Below are 6,000 nucleotides of genomic sequence, written 5' to 3' on the forward strand. Positions count from 1 at the left end.
CATGTATGCAGTGGATTTTCGGGGTCAGGTTAATTGAGGATAGGAAAGACCTATCCTCAACATGGGTAGCACCTTTCCATGGCTAAGGTCCAGGACTTCATAAAAAAGAAAGCTAGCTGAGCATCAGCATCTCTATATCCTGATTGTGGTTTCAACATGGCATTCAACTTTATACTTCTGCTGCCATGAATTCCTGAGCATGCTGGACCGGCCCTCAAACTATAAGCCAAAAATAAACTCTTCATTCCTTAAGTTGATTTTCTCAAGTATTTGGTTATAGTAGTGAGAAAATATTGAAAAGATACCTGTGTATTATGAGGTCTGAACTCATGCTTCTTCAAGATAACACCAGTTTTCTGTTATTTGGTGAGGAATTTTTAAACCTCTCTTTTGCACAAATTATTTGTGAAAAGAAGAAAATAAATATATATTCATTTGGGGCTTCAATAAGTTAACTTCTCATGGAAGTGTCCTAACATGAGACATCACACAAGTCTTTAATACAAGCATCTGGATACACACATAATCATACTATCTGTACACAAAATGGACATATTCATGCATAAAAAATTTAACAAGCTCTAAAATGTGATGACTGAGTATTTCCAATATTATGAACAACTTTTATTTCACTTTAAATGTTTTTTCCATCATGGATCTAGAAGTTTGTCTACAATGTATAATGTTCAATACTCAGCACAACACAAAATGGGTGAGATCAGCACCTAAGTAGCGAGGTAGTAAGATTAGATGTACAATCTTGATCACTGCCCAAGTTGCTGGCCATCAGGGAAGGCTCCTGTGGGCAGAATCTCCCCCCCCAACCCCATTGGACCATGAAATATACAAGACCCATGCCCTACCCCAATCTTACCCATTCCCCTGTGAGCCAGTGGCTTTCTGAGACACAAAATCCACCAGCTCTGGTTGGGCCAAGAGGTGAGTGACTCTTCTCCCACCTAGAGAGTCCAGCCTCTAGACCTAGGCCCTGGGACACAACCAGTCCCTGGGAACCCCTATTTGTCCCTGCCTCAGTTGCCAGTGAGCAGAGAAATCACCTTTGGGCAGGCTCCCCCACCAAAATCCCCATTGGACCCTGCAATCTACAAGACTGATGCCCTACCTCAAATCTACTCATCCCTCTGTGATGCCAGTGGCTTCCCGAGACAAAGAATCTACCAGCTCTCATTGGATCAAGAGTGGATCCCTGGGACATAGCTTCAGCTAGCTCCAATTATAACAAGAGCTAAGATTGGACCCAGAGTGGCCCTCTGAGACACAGACACAGCAAGCACAGATTAGACCAACAGCAGCTCACTTAGACACAGGCACCTCTTGCACCTATTGGAGGAAGAGGTGGATAGACACCAGTGCAAAAATACATACAACAGCAAAAAGAGCAATATGGCATCACCAGAACCTTGTGATTCTACAATAGCAAAACTTGAACATCACAACATAGAAGAAACAGAAGAAAGAAACCTTAAAAATAGCTTTATGAAGATAATAGAGGCCTTTAAAGAGGAAATGAAAAATTCCCTTAAGGAAATTGAGGAAGACAAACAAAAAATTGGAAAAATCAACAAATACCTTCAAGAAAACCATAAAAAAGCAATTAAATGTAAAGGAAACAATTCAAGACCTGAAAAGTTAAATAGACACAACTTGAGGGAATGCTGGAAATAGAAAATCTGAGTAAATGAATAGGAAACACAGATGCAAGCATAACCAACAGAATACAAAGTGGAAGAGAGAATTTCTGGCACAGTGGATACAGCAGAGGAAACAGATTTGTCAGTCAAAGAAAACACCAAAGCCAAAAAAGTCATAACACAAAATGTCCAGGAAATTTGGGACACCATGAAAAGGTCAAACATAAGATTAATAGGGATAGAAGAAGGAGAATACCAACTCAAAGGCACAGAAAATCGATTCAACAAAATCATGGAAGAAAACTTTCCCAACTTAAAGAAGAAAATACCTGTGAAGATACAAGAAGGTTATAGAACACCAAATAGATGAGAACCCCCCCATGTCCCCTTGACACATAATAATTAAACCACTAAACTTAGAGCATAAAGAAAGAATATTAAGAGCAGCAAAGGAAAAATGCCAAGTGACTTACAAAGACAGACCCATCAGAATAACACCTGATTTCTCAATGGAGACCCTGAAAGCCAGAAGGACCTGGACAGATGTAATGCAGACACTAAGAGCCACAGATGTCAGCCCAGACTACAATACTCAGCAAAACTTTCAGTCACCATAGATGGAGTGAACAAGACATTCCACGACAAAACAAGATTTAAACAATACCTATCCACAAATGTAGCTGAAAGTTTTCCTGTGTCCTGCCTGGCCTGCCATCAGGACAAATCTCTCTTATCCACTGGGCCTGCAGCTGCTTGTATCCAAATAAACATATACAGGCTAATATTATTTTTAAACTATGGACATGACAAGCTTCTTGTTATCTAGTTCTTATATCTTAAATTAAACCATTTCTATAAATCTATACTTTGCCACATGGCTCATGGCTTAGCAGCACCTTTACATCTTGCTTATTCTGGCAGTGGCTAGCATCTCCCCTGTTCTGTCTTCTTCCTTCTTCTTTCTCTCTTTAGAATGTATCACTTAACCTTATTCTGCCTCACCATTGGCCAAACAGATTTATTTATCAACCAATCAGAGCAACACATTTTCACAGCATACAGAATGACATCACCCATCATTTCCCCTTTTCTTTCTATCCAAAAGGAAGGTTTTAACTTCAACACAGGAAAATTACATATAACAAAGCATTTATCAAGCAAGAATTATAGTTATAATATCTAGTCTATTTGTATTTGGCAAAATCAAAGAAGATATCATTTCTATCCTATTTGGGTGAGTACAAAATATACCTAATTCACTTTCTATCCTAACTTATATTACCAAGAGAAAACTGTCTTATGATGTCTTTCAAACTTATACACTTAACACCTCTTACTGAGTTTCTTTTTTGACTTTTGTAAGATGGACAAATATAGCTATAACTATCTAATCATCAACTCTCTCAGAGCCCCAAAAAGTAAATAATATTACCTAGTAAAACAGGAAGTGCAAACAAGTGACTTCCAAAAAATGAGTTATGTCAGAAACAGCCAGCTGCCTAGACAGTCACCTGAGGTTTCTCTGCAATATTGGGGCATCATCTTCAGCTTATACACAAATCCAGTCATACAGAAATCACTAGAAGAAAAACTCCAACGTAAGGAAGTCAGATTCACCCACAAAAACACAAGCAATAGATAACCCCATAAGAGCAAATCCCAAAGAAGGAAAACACACACACACAACCACCAAAAGATAACAGGAATTAACAATCACTGGTCATAAACATCTCTTAATATCAATGGATTCAATTTGCCTATAAAAAGACACAGATGAACAGAATGGATATAAAAACAGGATCCATCTTTCTGCATACAAGAAACTTGCCTCAACTTCAAAGACAGACACAACCTCAGAATAAAAGGATGGGAAAAGATTTTCCAATCAAATGGACATAAGAAGCAAGCTAGTGTAGCTATCCTAATATCTAACAAAATAGACTTCAAACTAAAATTGGTCAAAAAAGATCAAGAAGGACATTACATATTTATCACAGGAAAAATCCACCAAAATCTAAAAGAAATGGATAATTTTATGGATAGAACATTAGATAAACAATTTAAATAGACCTATAACTACTAAGGAATGAGAAGTAGTCATTAAAACTCTCCCAACCAAAAGAAGCTCAGGACCAGATGGTTTTAGTAAAGAATTCTACCAGAATTTCAAAGAAGAGCTAATACCAATACTCTTCAAATTGTTCCACACAATAGAAACAGAAAGAACATTACCAAACTCTTTCTATGTGACTACAGTTACCCAGATATCCAAAGCACACAAAGATACAACAAAGAAAGAGAATTACAGACGAATCTCCCTCATGGAACACTGATGCAAAAATACTCAATAAAATACTGGCAAACCGAATTGAAGAACATATCAAAGATATTATCTACCATGATCAAGTAGGCTTCATTCCAGAAATGCAAGGAAGGTTCACCACATGAAAATCTGTCAGTGTAATACACCATATAAACAATCTTAAAGAATAAAACCACATGATCATTTATTTCACTATTTGATGAAAAAGACTTTGACAAAATCTAGCACCCCTTCATGATAAAGGTCTTGGAGAGATCAGGGATACAAGGAACATACCTAATCACAATAAAGGCAATTTACAGCAAGCCAACAGCCAATATCAATTTAAATGGAGAGAAACTCAAAGCAATTCCACTAAAATCAGAAAAAGACAAGGCTGTCCACTCTCCCTATATCTATTCAATATAGTACTCAAACGCCTAGCCAGAGCAATAAAACAATAAAAGGATATCAAGGGGATACAAATTGAAAAGAAAGAAGTTAAACTTTTGCTATTTGCCAATGATATGGTAGAATACATAAGTGATCACAAAGATTCTACTAAGGAACTCCTACAGCTGATAAATACCTTCAATAATGTGGCAGGATACAAGATTAACTAAAAAAGAAAATCCATAGCTCTCCTATATACAAATAATAAATGGGATGAGAAAGAAATCAGAGAAATGTCACTCTTTACACAAATAATATAAAATATCTTGGGATAACTCTAAGCAAGTGAAAGACCTGTATGACAAGAACTTTAAGTCTCTGAAGAAAAAAATTGAAGAAGATATCAAAAAATTGGAAAGATCTCCCATGCTCATGGATAGGTAGGATTAACATAGTAAAAGTGGCAATAATACCAAAAGCAATCTATAGATTCAATGCAATCCTTGTCAAAATACCAACATAATTCTTCACAGATCTGGAAAAAACAATATTCAACTTTATATGAAAAAACAAGAAACCAAGGACAGTTAAAAGAATCCTGTACAATAAAGCTACTTCTGGAGGCATCACTATCTCTGAACTCAAGCTCTACTACAGAGCTATAGTAATAAAAACAGTTTGGTATTGGCATAAAAACCAACCTGTGGACTAATGTAATCAAATTGAAGACCCTGGCATTAACCCACACCTATGAACACCTGACTTTTTACAAAAAAGCCAAAACTATATTATAAAAAAAGAAAGCATCTTCAACAAATGGTGCTGGCATAACTGGATGTCAACACAAGGAAGATTGCAAATAGATCCATTTCTATCACCATGCACAAAACTCAAGTCTAAGTGGATCAAAGGCCCCAATATAAAAGCAGTTACACTGATCCTGATAGAAGAGAAAGTAGGAAGTAGTCTTGAATGCATTAGCACAAGAGACTGCTTCCTAAATATAAAACCAGTAGCACAGACACTGAGAGAAACAATTAATAAATGGGACCTCCTGAAACTGAGAAGCTTCTGTAAGGCAAAGGACACAGTCAACAAGACAAAAATGACAGCCTACAGAATGAGAAAAGATCTTCACTAACCCTACATCTGACAGAAGGCTGATCTCCAAAATATATAAAGAATACTAGAAATAAGACATCAAAATACTGAACAATCCAATTAAAACAATGGACTACAGAGCTAAACAGAGAAGTCTCAAAAGAAGAATCTCAAATACCTGAAAGACATTTAAGAACTGCTCAACACCTTAGTCATCAGGGAAATGAAAATCAAAACAACTCAGATACCATGTTACACCTGTCTGATGTGGGGTGTCTTTCTGTATGCTGTTAATATGTGTTACTCCAATTGGCTAATAAATAAAACTGCATTGGCCTATGGCAGGGCAGGATGGAGCCAGGTGGGAAAATCCAAGAGTGATAGGGAAAGGAGAAAGAAGAAGCAGAGAAGAGATGCCATGCTGCTGCCCAAGAATGACATGCCAGAAGACCAGTAAGCATGGAACATGTTTCAAAATGTAAATTAATAGAATTGGGTTAATTTAAGTTATAAGAGCTATCTAGTAAAATGCTTGAGCTATTAGGCTATATA

The sequence above is a fragment of the Peromyscus leucopus genome, chromosome 19 (assembly GCF_004664715.2).
Source record: "Peromyscus leucopus breed LL Stock chromosome 19, UCI_PerLeu_2.1, whole genome shotgun sequence".
Taxonomy (NCBI): domain Eukaryota; kingdom Metazoa; phylum Chordata; class Mammalia; order Rodentia; family Cricetidae; genus Peromyscus; species Peromyscus leucopus.